Below are 13,585 nucleotides of genomic sequence, written 5' to 3'. Positions count from 1 at the left end.
TATATATGTATTTATATTTATAAAATAGAATCAACATGAAATGATACTCTGTTGAATATATGAAATGAAGAAAGAGAAGTAAAGGACGATTCCAAGTTTCTAGGCCATAGAGAGGAGACCACACTGTCTTTTTTGGGGGGATAATAATCTTGGAAGAGGAGCCAGCTTGGTAAGGAGATGATGACTTCAGTGTCAGACTTGCTAACTGAGGGGCCCGTGGGCAGAGGTAATCAGTGGTCAAGAACTAGTAGACACTAAGAGTCTAGAGCTCAAGAGAGAGGTCTGAGGAGGGAGACATGGTGATTGAAGCCATAGGCATGGGTAGTATTGCCTTAAAAATGCTTAGAATTAGAAGACAGGTTCTAGAAAGGAGCTCTGAGGAACACCAACCCCCCACAGCTGGATACAGAAGAGGAGCCCATGAAGAAGAATAAGGAGGGTCAGAACGGTAGGCAGACAGCCAGGGGTAGATGGTGTCTCAGGAGCCAGGGGAGGGGATGGCTTCAAAAGTAGGACAGCGGTCGACAATGCCAAACTTCAGGGAAATGTGGAAAAAGGCAACAGGCGGAAGTGTTCTTGGCATCAGTGGATTTAACCAGGGGATTTGATGATCATAACACAGCCAACTTCGGTAGAACTCTGGTCAAGGGAGTGAGGTATTCGACACAGAAGTCACTCATACAGAGAGTGGAGAGTAAGAAGAAGGAGACTGAAAGTCAAATCAGTGTATGTAGAAGACTGGATGTGAAGAAAAGGGGCAAAAGCTGGGGCTGCTGTGGGCACTCAGCTCTGAAGAGCTGTTGTAGTGTGGACAAGACCAAAGAGAGTTATATGCTGATTCCCATAGAGACAGAGAAAGGAAACACGCTTTCTAAAGGAATAAATCCCCAAAGAGGCTGCTCATATGGGATCCAGAGTATAGGAGCACAAAGTGAACTCGCTAGGAGGAAGGACACCTCTTCCTTGAGAAAGGGATGGGGGGTGGAGATGGGCACACATGGGGAGAGGCTTGTGCATAAAGGCACCAGATATGGAGAATTCTCTGTGGAACGGACTGCCAAGTTCCATTGGCTGGAGATCAGGGAGGATTTGGTAACAGACTCGAGAAACATTAGGAGGGTTTGCATCAGCCAGTGTGGAAAGTGGGAGTGGGCTTTAACAGGGACATGGGCTCAGAGCAACAAGCGCATTGGAAATGCAGCTGTCATTAGACCTGAAGCTCCACGGGCACACTGACCAGCTGGGCTCCATTCCACGTGACAATCCACGTGCCTAGCATGGTGCCTGACACATGACACGAGCTCAGTCAAGAGTTTCTCTGTATATGAGTGGACACCTTAAACCGACGGCAGCAGTAGTCTAACCGTCAGATTCCACCCAGTAGTTTCCACCTCCTGAATAGAGGACTAAACTCTGGGACAGGCTTTCTAGAGAAAGGAAAAGAGAACGTTGAGGCAGTGAGTTAAGGGGACTGACCAGAGAGTGGTTAAAGGGCTGGCATGTGGGACACAAAGGAGACAGAAACCGATGCCAATCATCTACACGCCTTGTTAAAATGAGGTCCCCGCAGATGCTTAAGAGACGTGCTCCAAGGGGGAGGTGGAAAAAAAAAAAAAAGAACATTAAATCACAATAATAAAAACAAACAAAAAACCCTCTTCGTAACAGCGGGAATAACTGGATAATGTCCACACCTGCATCCCCAACACCTGAGACGCCGAGGCTCTCCTCGCAGGCATCTCCTGGCTGTGACTCTAAGAATGAGTCCAGGGGCGAAGGTTGGACACAGAGCAGCCCCCTGACTGCGGCAAAGCTACCGCCTGGAGCCAGCCTTGGAGATGTGGGCCTCGTGGCCGCGGCCGGTCATTGGATGCCAAGGCTTTGACCCCTTCCTTCAGCACAGCACGTGCCAGTCAGCAGTTCCAGTTACCAGGAAGGCCGCATGCCAGGAAAGCGTGGTCCAAGGGCCAGAGACAATTAGCCTGGCACGGGCACCGTGAGCCACCTGCCAACCCCGGGACTGTTGCTGTTGCTCTTACCACAAGGGAAGTGAAGGTTTGGGCACAAAGCAGATTTCCTACAGGAGCGAGGAACACCGTGTACAAGAGCTCCTTTAAATGCCACCTGCCCGGCTGCCTGCAAACTGGCCCTCCCTACATCCACCTCCACTGCCAAGAGCCAAGAAGTACATCACGCAAGAAAAAGAATGACTCCATTCTTCCCTATGAGCCTGGGCTGGTGGAGGTGGTCCACCTTCCCCTCTCTCCAACCCTCTACCCAGTTTTGTTGGTGCCCCCAATCCCAGGGGGCAGATGGATCTGTGACTGCTGACCTCACACCAAGTGCCAACAGGCTGAGGTGACTCACACAGCCACTAACGAGAAGAAAGGGCTGTACTATGCTCAGGGTGTTCTCCGAGCCAGCAAGGCTAACAGGACCCGAATTCCCCAGAGGAGCAGGACAACTTATTCCGGTGACCCCAGAATAACAAGCCTGCCTGGGAAGTGAATCTCAGCTCCAGCTCCCCTACCTCCTGGCTGTGTGAACTCGGCAAGTTATTCTGTCTCCTTTTCATCATCTGTGAGACGGGGATAATAACAGAAGCTATCTCACAGAGGTATTATAAGGGTTTGATGAGATTAAAACCTACAAAATGTTTGGCATATAGTAAATGCTCAATAAATGTTATTTTCCTGGAAATGCTGTAAAGTGCCTAGGAACTGTTATGCACAAATCATTAGTAAGGGATTAATTGAGTATCTATTACCACTGGGAAATCTACAGGTTCTTAATCCAGTGCCCCCCCCCCCCATTGAGCCAGGAGATCAGGGGAAAATAGAGAAATGATGTCAAATACTGCATAGGACAAAAGGAATGAGTTAAAGCAAAAATCATCAGAATTAGAAACTTCAACAATGTACAGCCCAGTGCTTCTCACACCACAGCACAGTACTTGCAGCCCCAGTGACGGTGCAGGATGCCACAGGATAAGCACCAATTTTAAGTTATAAGCCATTTTAAAATATATCTTAGAGGCACCTGGGTGGCTCAGTCAGTTTCATCCGACTTCAGCTCAGATCATGATTTCACAGTTCGTGGGTTCGAGCCCCGCGTCTGGCTCTGTGCTGACAGCTCGGAGCCTGGAGGCTGCTTCGGATTCTGTGTCTCCCTCTCTCTCTCTGTACCTCCCTTGCTCGCGCTGTCTCTCTCTCTCTCAAAAATTGTTTTAAAAAAAAATGTTTTAATAAAATAAAGTGTATTTTTAAGTTTGAGCAAATACAAATATTGTATTATTGAATATCAAGGAATAAAACTCACATTTGTATTACTTTTTACTATGAAGCATGAGACTCCAAAGAAATTTCACACTTGCAGTAGGACAAATAGACACATGCACGCACGCTCACACATTTCCATGCACATGCCCTGCACCCCCAGATCGCTCCCTGCCATTTACTGGAAACGTTTGAGAGACACATTCTGAACAAGAACAGACATCCAGACACACACTGATGAGCTGGAAAGAATCTCTAGAAAGCATCCATCCCTGCAGGTGAAGCAATATCCAAGCCAGGGAGACTCAGGCCAAGTCCTCACTCACAGCGCAGACCCTTGGCCCCCCCAAGCTCCATGGCTGGATTCAGATTCTCTACCACGTAAGACTCTATAGGGTGCCCAGGAGTTCCGCGACTCTCTCGGTTTACCTGGGGCAGGAAGAGTTGGCTCTCCAATGAAGGTGGGTCCTCAGGCTCCTTATGGAAACACACCCCAATATTTTAGAGTCAAGATGCCCTTCCTGATGTAGAACACACATGTGTGATTCAAACTCTCCTTTGAACTCTTTGAACCAGGGAAAGCAGTCATGCCGCTCAGCCCCCTTCTCCTCTCCAGGTTACACAGCCCCAGTCCCACTGATGTTTCCTGATTAAATTTCCTTCCCTCAATCATTTTGAGTAGCAAAGGCCCAGCAGAAAGAAAATAGGAATTGAAATTTGGATTTAGGTTTAATTATGCCAGTTCCCAGCCATGTGTCTCAGGGGGGGAAAAATCACTGATTATCTATGAGACCCAGTTTCCTCATCTTTAAAATGAAGTCTAGAAAGTACATCACAGGGCTGTAATGTGCATGAAATGAAATGAACTATGGACAGACACCAAAGTGATTGTTAAAGGGGGAAGTGGGTTTTCAAAAAATCTTTGCCGTTCCCCTTTCCAGGTTCCTTACATTTGTTAAAGGTGTGACATGCCATGCTTGTGACTATGGTGCAGTCAAGAGCCCAGGCTTTGTGGTCAGAGTTGGGTTTGAGTCCCAAAACCTCCATGACTCGCTGGAAGACGTCAAGACAATTACTTAACCTCTTAGGCTAAGCATCCTCATTTGTTAAATGATTGCATAATAATAGATATCTTCACAAGGTTGTGGCGGGCTAAATGAGATAATGTACAGCCCATTGTATGTCATAGGTGTTCAATTAATATTTGATGAATAAATACATGCATGATCTAGGAAAAGCACGTAGCGCAGCACCTACATGTATGAAGCGTTCAACAAATGCTTGTTGTTAATGTCATTGTTTCAGAGAGCACAGCAGTAGAGTTAGTCTCTATGCTCTTCAGGGTATATGTTCTTACTGAGTCTTCATTACTGCAGTTCATATTTAGTTTTTTATCTTAACTGTTCTTTATTATTGGCTTAGAATCGAATCTGAGACTATTGGTTTCTATTTGTATTCCTCCCTCTCTCTCTCACCGTAATTATCCATTACATTCATAACGTGTTTTCCCCAGAGATGCCCATCTTTGGTTCATTGTTTTCATTACCCAGTGGCATCAGTAGAGAGTCTGTTGGTTTGAGGACAATAAAAGCAAAACCAGAAAGTGTAGGAGATTTCACCAAACTCACATAGTGTGAGCACATCATCAAGTGGAGGAAAATCAACCACAGGACTTCTAGTCAAAGTTTTGCTCGGGGAAGCATACTGGTTAGAGGGTGCCTGGGTGGCTCAGTTGGTCAAGAATCCAACTCTTGATTTCAGCTCAGGTTATGATCTCATGGTTTGTGGGTTCGAGGCCCACATCTGCACTGAGAGCGCAGAGCCTCTGCTTGGGATTCTGTCTCTCCCTCCCTGTCTTCCCCTCCCCTGCTCATTCTTGCTCATGCTCTCTCTCTAAATAAACAAATAAACATTTTTTAAATGAAAAGCATTCTGGTTAGGAACAGCCTTGTGACATATTTAACACAAAAATGCAATTATTCAGAAATCTATTCTATGGAAATACAATGATTACAATCTTCAAAGCTATCTATCCGTGTAAATAGGTTCATTCAACCTGTTATAGATATAGTCATAAAAATAAGAACTCAAAGATTAATTCCTGTATTTTCTCCTCGTCCCATTTGTTAGTCAGCAAAGGGGCATAACACTTTGCTGGTTCTCCTCCTCTGCCCACTGTTCCATGGACAGAAATAGCCTCTGCCTGTACAGAGCGTGAGTGCACACACGTATTTTGGTGGCGCTCATGTCCCTGTTCTCTCCGTTTGGAATAAGTGACTGCAGATATAGCAAAGATCCCCAGGAGTGCTGTTCTAATGCTCAATTTAGCACATCAGGGCAATTTCCAGAGGAGCCACTTATGATGCCAAAAAACAAAGTTCAAACTTCAGTTTCTGGAGGGCATTGAAGGGCATGTCAAGATGATGGAGAAGTTTCTTTTCTAAGCATAAATGTCTGCAGGTATCACAAGGGAGATGGCCAAAGTTCATTATTTTCTGGGAGGATCCCATAAATGAGCATTAGAGAGTCTTGGCATGCTGAGTAAATACTTACTGCCTTTCCCGACATTGTTTCTGTGATGTAGTTTCCGTACAAGCTTCCTGAGAATATTTCCTTTCTCACTAAAGATGCAAACACCATGACATTGACAGTATGACACCATGACCTCATGCTGGTCCCCGTGGCATTTGTTGAATGAATGATGTCATTAAATGAAACTGACTGGAGTATATAGCCTTACCCCTAGAGTGAAAATAATTATTTCCATCATTCAACAAATAATATGTGAGACAAATACGAGTTCATTATTTATTGTAATAAAAATGTTTTTTTCCTATATCAGCCGCCTCTACATAGTTTCTCTAATAAAACAGAAGGACTAGGCCAAAGGAACCCAAAAGAGTCCCTGCTCCTATTTAATAACCAGGAAATGGGTGAGAAACTGAGTACATTAGCCTGGAAGTAGGGGAAGGAGAGCAAGAGAGAACGTGTTCCCCACAGAAGGAGGGATATTAAAATGGCCCCGAGACAAAGGAGGGCCTGTGTCTTCAGCATATCATCAGTGGGTTTTATGTGTAGTGTGGCTGGAGCCTAGAATACAAAAATAAGTTGCTGAGGACTATGCCTGTGTCTTCCCAAAATTCGTATGTTGAAATCTAATCCCCAGTGAGATGGTATTAGGAGGTAGAGCCTTGGAGGTGATTAGGCCACAGGATAAAGCTCTCTTGAATGGGATTAGGATTCTTCTAAAAGAAGCCCCAGAGAGCTCCCTGGCCCCTTCTGCCATGTGAAGACACAGTGCACACAAAGACTCAGAGGACCCAGGTCGCCTATGAACCAGGAAACAGACCCTCACCGGACACCGAATCTGCCAGCACCTTGATCTTAGTTTTCCCAGCCTCCAAAACTGTGAGGAGTAATTTCCCATTGTTCATAACCCACCCATATGTTTATAATCCACCATCTAATGGTGGAGCAGACTAAGACAGCAGTGATACGAGCTGAGACTGAAGAGACTCTCTTAGCTGCCTCAGCCAGCCACATGGAGCAAAGTGTAGCCCCGGCTCTCCCCAATACCTAGACTGTCTGCACACAACATGGCGAACATGGGCTGTACCTGCCGAGCATCCTATCCTCTGGCTTCTGGTAATAAATCATCAGTTTTTCTGTGATGAACTTCCCTGCCTCTATCAGTTTATATAGCATGTATGGGACTGACCATATCCCTCTCTCTAACAATGAACAAAATTCATACCTAGATAGTAAGAGTCTCGCAGCTCCCTGGCTACAGTGATTAATTCAGCAATTAGCACATGCCCAGGGACACATCCAAGAAGCATCCTCCCCAAACTTACACTTGGACTATTGAGAAAGAAATGTGTTTCCCATTGAGTTGACTGAGATAATAGAATATCAGCTTAAAGCCACAGACAGCCATCTGTCCACCATTCATTCATTCAATAATAGTTTACTGAAGAACAATTATGTGCCTCATGCTGTTTGTAGGCATTAGGGATACAGCAATAAGACATAATTCTATTTCTTAGATTTCTACCGTCAACTGGAAAGGCAAATAAAGTAAATTAATCACTTTAATAAAGTATGATAATTGTTACAAAAGTTATTATATGACCCGGGAAAGACAGCCAACTCAGGCAAGGCTTCCTGAGATAGAAACACTCACGGAACCTTATTGGATAATTAGCACTTAACAGGGTGAATTGGGGCATGGGGGTGGTTCCAGAAGAGGAATCAGTAGGTACAAGGACATGGAGGGGATGCTCAGCTGGGCAGGCTCTGGTGACCCACCATATTCAATCGGACTAGAGGGTAATGCCTATTCAGGAAAATGGGAGAAAGGAGTCCGTATGGCCAAGCTGGGAATGAGTCATGAAGGTCTGGGAGTTTTTGCTGAATAGTATGAGGAGCATTTTTAAAAAATCACATAAGTCACAATGTAAAGAATGGTTTGGGGAGCGCCAGACTGAAGGCAGGGTGAGCCTTAAGAGGCAGTTGCCAACATCCTTCTTTTTAAAGTCCGTACAAGCCAAACTAAAGCGCTGGTGGAAAGGCATGTGTGAGCAGGGGCGGGTGTCAGATTCGAGAGAGAACGAGGAAGCAGAATAAATGAATTTTAGAGGTTAGTTGAATTTACACAGCTCTGGCTTGGTGATGTCCCTGATGAAGACTGAAATGTATTTAACTGGAAGAAGCAGGTTTTGTGTGGAAAGGAACGTTGAGGTGGCCATGGCAAGTGGAGCTGCCTGCCGGACAATGTCCTCGAGGTGTTTCAGGCAGTGAATGAGTCAGGAGCTCCTGAGAGAAGTCTGCAGGAACTCACATTTGTGGTGGGTGAGATTTGTTTGTTTGTATGTTGCTTCTTTCCTAAAGATTTGTATGTGCTTTGATTTAGGTGTTATCAGCACCCAAGTCATAATTAAAATCATGGCTATGGATGAGATTGTTGAGGAAGAGCACAGATTTCAAATAATAATAATCATAATAATAATAACTTAACGTAAAATCAGAGAAAAAGAAGTCCGTGTGGACTGAGAAGATATAAGTTAGAACAGCATCAAGAAAATCAAGGAAGGATGGCATGTCAAGAAAGAGGAAGAGGTAAAGAGAAAAAATGCAGTAAGAGATCAAGTTCTATAAGAACTTGAAAGCATTCCCTGGATTCCATGGGGTGGGCAGAATGGTCTGAAAAGGGTAGACGGTGAGGAGAAACCCTGAGGGGGCTGTTCACTGGGCTGATTGGTTGGAGGGTTGGTATAAAATGGGAGACAGTATAGTGGAAAGCCAATTAGACAAGAGACAGAAGAGATGGGGTAATAAAGGGAATGACTGATGGATGTGGTTCCCTAGGAGGCCAATGGGTATGGAGTTCATAGCCCAAGAGAAGGGATTACTCAGGGGTCAGGAAGTATACTTCCGCCATTGAGGAGAGAGAGGGCAGTGAGGGACATAAGAATGACCATGTGGCTAATTTTGTGAGTGAGGCTAGGCAAAGCTGATGGGGGCGGGGGGGGGGGGGGGAGTATGCATACTAATTATATCAAAGAAATTGATTTTTTAAAAAAAGAAATTGATGTTATCCATCATTCTATTAAAACATGTTAATGAAACTCCCACAACTTCCAAGGCCAAAACTAACTGAGCTGATGGTGATAGATTTCAGGAAGCCAAGGATGCACTGCATAGTCACCAATGGTGGCTATTTTCTATTTTTTTCTTTCTTCTTTTTTTTTAATGGTATTTTTTCTATTTTATTTGAAACCGCAGCCTGGCTTATTTTTCACTCAGTTTAATTTCTTTCAAGCTGTAGCCTGTGAATCAAACCTATTTCAAGCAGTTTTCGTTTTCCTTCGTGTCAGGCTTTTGTGTCTTTTCCCCCTCAAAGATCAGCAGCAGTTGAAAAGGTAACTCGTCCCGATCAATAACCATTTGAAAACAGAAACTCAGATATTTAAGATGAATCTGTATGGAATTGCTACCTTTAGGACTTCTTTCTTGGAAGCAACCTTTCCTCCTACCAATATCACATCGTAAGTGGGACCATCCAGGAGGCTCCTTCAAGTTTCTATTACATAACAATCACAATCTGATAAAGCCTGGTTGGTGATAAGTGAGGCCTGTTTCATAAATAAAGGCCCTCCCAGCCCTGTTCCCAAATTAGATGCGGAGCAAATTTAAGGCCGTGTGAAAATCTGTTCAGCAAGGGAAAACTCACACTAGGTGAGGAATCAGTTACTGAAGAGGTTATCCTTTCCAGCCCACTCATTTTATAGTGCACAAACTGAAGCCCAGAGTGCCATATGGTTAATTGGGATCGAGGCCAGGACCCGATTCCAGGTCTCCTGACTCCCCACCCACTATTCTTTTGTCCTCTCCTAACATCTGTTTCTCCTGCTGGGCAGCAAACTCCGCAGGGCCAGGAACCTCTTTCACATAGTTCGCTTAGATATCCCCAGCAGAGAGGTGACAAGCAAAACTGTGTTAGTCAGTTAGCCACACTCAGGGTGGATCGCTGTTGGTCATCTGTGAGATATGCAGAGGTCATGCAGAGATAAACGTCAGAGTAAAAGGTCTCAACAGAACAGAAAGAAAAAAAAAATCACCAACCCATGAACACATGGTTTATGAACTCTGCAAATACCAGAGACTCTGGACACGCCTTCCAGGGTGGAAGCCTTGGGAACAGCAACTGTAGAGCCACTTCTTGCTAAGGGGTCCATGCCAGGGTTTCATTTGTCATTGGGTTGGCAGACACCCCACCCCAAGTCATCTATAGAGCTTGAGAACAGAAGTTTCCACATTGCGTCCAAGTCAGCCCTAACCAACCTGAATCCTCCTTAAAATATTTAACAGGCTCCCTTCTCTGCCCCAAACACTGTAACTGCTGAGGGCTCCTTCCATCTCCCCACAATCAAACCTGCCTAAAACTTTTATGCAAGTCGAAATCCCGTGTTCTCTTTGCACATTAGCAATGCATGCCATCCCACAGGGGACAGCCCCTGCGGCAGTATGCAGGCACTTTAAGGAGTTTGAAAGCAGCGTTAGCCACAGTTGAAGTTTGTTTTGTAAGACAAGACCGTGTGAGGTCCTTCATTTTGCTGAAAACCATGTGCCAGCTTGATGCCTTTCTACTCTGGTTGAGACCAAATGCTTCTCAAATGAATCTGCCAGAAGAGTCTCTCGTGGGAATTGTATTCCCCCTTAGCATTCTTCAGTTTGAGTTTGGTTTGGTTAATGGTGAAAATAAGTACTTACATCTCTTGCCCCTAAACCAGGAGCGGCTGCTGTTGCTGCTTCTGCCATATCCCATCAAGACAGCCTGCTGTTACTCACAGCTGGCAGACAGTGTGAACTGATGCCACGTCAGCCGCCCAGAACCTTTCTGCTTCAGCAGCAGTTTCCCAACGGAATGATTTTCTATGTAGATCCTGAGGCTGGAAACATGATCTGACCACCATATTGAGAAGGTCTTAGTAAAAGACGCCACTACCTGAAATCAGAGAAAGAAAGTGCACGTCCTCTTTCGTGCGTCTAAATATTAGGTTGACTTTCTAAACACTCGTGAAAGAGAGTTCATCACTGACAAAAAAAAAAAAAAAATCAGGATTAGAAACTGAAAAAGTAAAATTTAGAGACTTTGAATCAGTATTATAGAGTCTAGTTCGTTTAAACATCATGAGCTTGGAGTGAAGTGAATTTCATTTCAAAAAAATGAAAAAGTGAATGCTCATCAATAGGGAAATGGTTGAATATATTATGAAACATTTATGTCATGGTCTATTAGGATATCTAGTAACAAATAAGTTAGAGATACAGCAGTTGACTTGGAGGGGTTTCTATGGCATTTTAACCAAGCAAAAAAAAGTATATATTATCCCATTTCGGGTTGTTATGACATCTTTGAGATGATATTATCCCATATGCTATCACTGAATCTCCCTTCCCGGGACCATATATATATATGTATATATATATATATATATATATATATATATATATATATATATATATAAAATTATATGAGTATTTGTGTATCTGCATAGATAAAAGTATATAAAAGACACATACCGGGCAGTTAAAACATTTCCTTTGCTTGAGGGAGAGAATTTGCATGGGCAATGGATGAGGGCACAAGTAACTTTTTGCAAGCCTTCACAATAAACAGCATTTGTTACATCCCATTCCTATAAAATTATCTGTATGCGAATGGTGTGTGTGCTTAAAGAGAAGCACATGTTAAGTTTACGGAAGTGTTCATTAGATGTCTCCAGGTGCTGGAATGCCATCTGACTTTGATTTTTATTCTCCATCATTTTATGTATGCTTCAACTTTTTTCAAGGAAACATTTTTATTTACGTAACAAAAAGAAACAATAAAGCTCTTTCTATTATGTAAAAATTATTGACAAGTGGTGACTTGCCTGGACTGTTATGCTTCTGAACCCCTGTGCTGAATCTTAAACAGATTTTATTTTTTCCTCTGTGTGTTCCCAAAACACTTCAGAATTCTAAAGATGTTCTCGGGCTTATGTGGAACAGACAAGCCATGCCAAAGAGAAATGTAAAACACTTTTCGAGCCCAGACCTCACACAGCCCTCCTGTCTTTGAGGTTGGCGTCAGAGGCGGGTCACTTCTTCACCCTTCTGTGATGTGCAGAGGAAAGACCCCACAGCAATGTTGCCAAGAGGGCAGTAATCCATCGTGTCTCAGATGGCGCCTGAGGGTGACCACAGATCACTTGGGGAAATGCCAGTCGGGGAAAAGAGAGAAGTTGGAAGCCACCAACCAAGCCCTACACTCCAGCAACAGAGCCTAAAATTGGGAAATTAGCTCTCATTGATCAGTGACCCAGTAACCAACACAATCTACATAATTAAAACACAGGAAAGGTCACTGTGTATTCCCTGACCACATTTTCTGAATTGAAATGAAGTGAGATAGATGAATACACTTGGACGTTAACTTATCTTAATTATGTAAACAACAAGATGGAAGTTTTTTTGAACTGGGGCAATCATAAAAAATTCACGACGTCCCATCACCATAAGGGCTGTGTATCAAGCAGATATGTGTATTAATCAGAAGGCATATATTGTATGTGTTTATTCATTACCCTGGAAGTGGGGAAGGTCCTGATTTTAAACTTAAATGAGGAAAAGGACTGATTAGGTAAAATTTCTGAATTATAGAACTGTCTTAAAAACAACTTTTTAAAAAGAAGTGTTGTTCTTTTAGTTGAAAAACTACAAAAATAATCCAAAGTAAAGTCCAAAATGTTTTAATTCTAAAAGGATTTTTAATTCAACCCATCATTTTAGATAGAAACAGAGATTTGGAGAGGTTAAAAAAAACTTGCCCAAAGACATACAGGTAGAATTTAAGGCTTTGGCTCTCAGAGACCATCCCACAACATTGTGCTGTAAATATTAAGAATAGATCCTGCCTGGGTGGCTCAGTTGGTTAAGCGTCTGACTTTGGCTCAGGTTCATGAGTTCAAGCCCCATGTCTGGAGCCTGCTTCAGATTCTGTGTCTCCCGTTCTCTCTCTACCCCTCCCCTGCTCACACTCTGTCTCTCTCTCTCTCTTTCCAAAATAAATAAACATTAAAAAAAGATTTTATATTTTTTTAATTTTTTTTTTAACGTTTATTTATTTTTGAGACAGAGGGAGACAGAGCATGAACGGGGGAGGGTCAGAGAGAGGGAGACACAGAATCTGAAACAGGCTCCAGGCTCTGAGCTGTCAGCACAGAGCCCGACGCGGGGCTCGAACTCACGGACCGCGAGATCATGACCCGAGCCGAAGTCGGCCGCCCAACCGACTGAGCCACCCAGGCGCCCCTAGAAAAAGGTTTTAAAAAAGGATAGATCCTGCCTAATTGACTTGTAATAACTAGAGAAGACACTCCTAATTATGTTCTTGCTTTGTATGCAAAGATCACCTCCTTAGATTTATGCAAAGAATAGTTAAATATGAACTGCATTTGCTATCTTGCCTGATGATTAGTTTACTCTCTTTCATCTTGATAGTAATCACTCAACTAGACAAAATGAAGGATACATATAAACGTCCACAAAAAGCAGAATGTAAATAAATGCCAAATGCGGAATGCCAGTAATAAATGTTATAACAGATCAGGAGAGGAAGAGGCAAATATGGTAATTTTGAAAAATTACCATGGTAAAAGTGATGGAAGAAAATATTCAAAATACAAGCCTTCTTACTTGAGAATACTTCTACTATTTAGGCTGTTATTGACAATATTGGGCCTTAACTGACATGGGACTCACGA

At 43.4% G+C, this 13,585-nt stretch overlaps 1 protein-coding gene across 5 annotated transcripts in view; it reads right to left on the bottom strand.

The window, feature by feature from the left end:
- The window catches only part of SEC16B (SEC16 homolog B, endoplasmic reticulum export factor), a 55,569-nt gene extending 44,341 nt beyond the window's left edge, over positions 1-11,228 (bottom strand). For 3 of the 5 annotated variants that reach the window (XM_086694305.1, XM_086694307.1, XM_086694308.1), the window contains exon 1: positions 10,548-11,227. The gene's annotated coding sequence lies outside the window, so the exon portion shown is untranslated. Of the gene's footprint in view, positions 1-10,547 lie in introns of all 5 variants that reach the window. The other 2 variants (XM_086694306.1, XM_086694309.1) reach the window with 1 other exon arrangement.
- Positions 11,229-13,585: the final 2,357 nt, after the last annotated feature.

Source organism: Puma concolor, chromosome E4 (genome assembly GCF_028749965.1).
Source record: "Puma concolor isolate L17-30 chromosome E4, mPumCon1.1.hap2, whole genome shotgun sequence".
Lineage (NCBI taxonomy): Eukaryota > Metazoa > Chordata > Mammalia > Carnivora > Felidae > Puma > Puma concolor.
The sequence above is the reverse complement of the archived record's forward strand: the minus strand, read 5'-3'. Positions and strand labels throughout refer to the sequence as shown.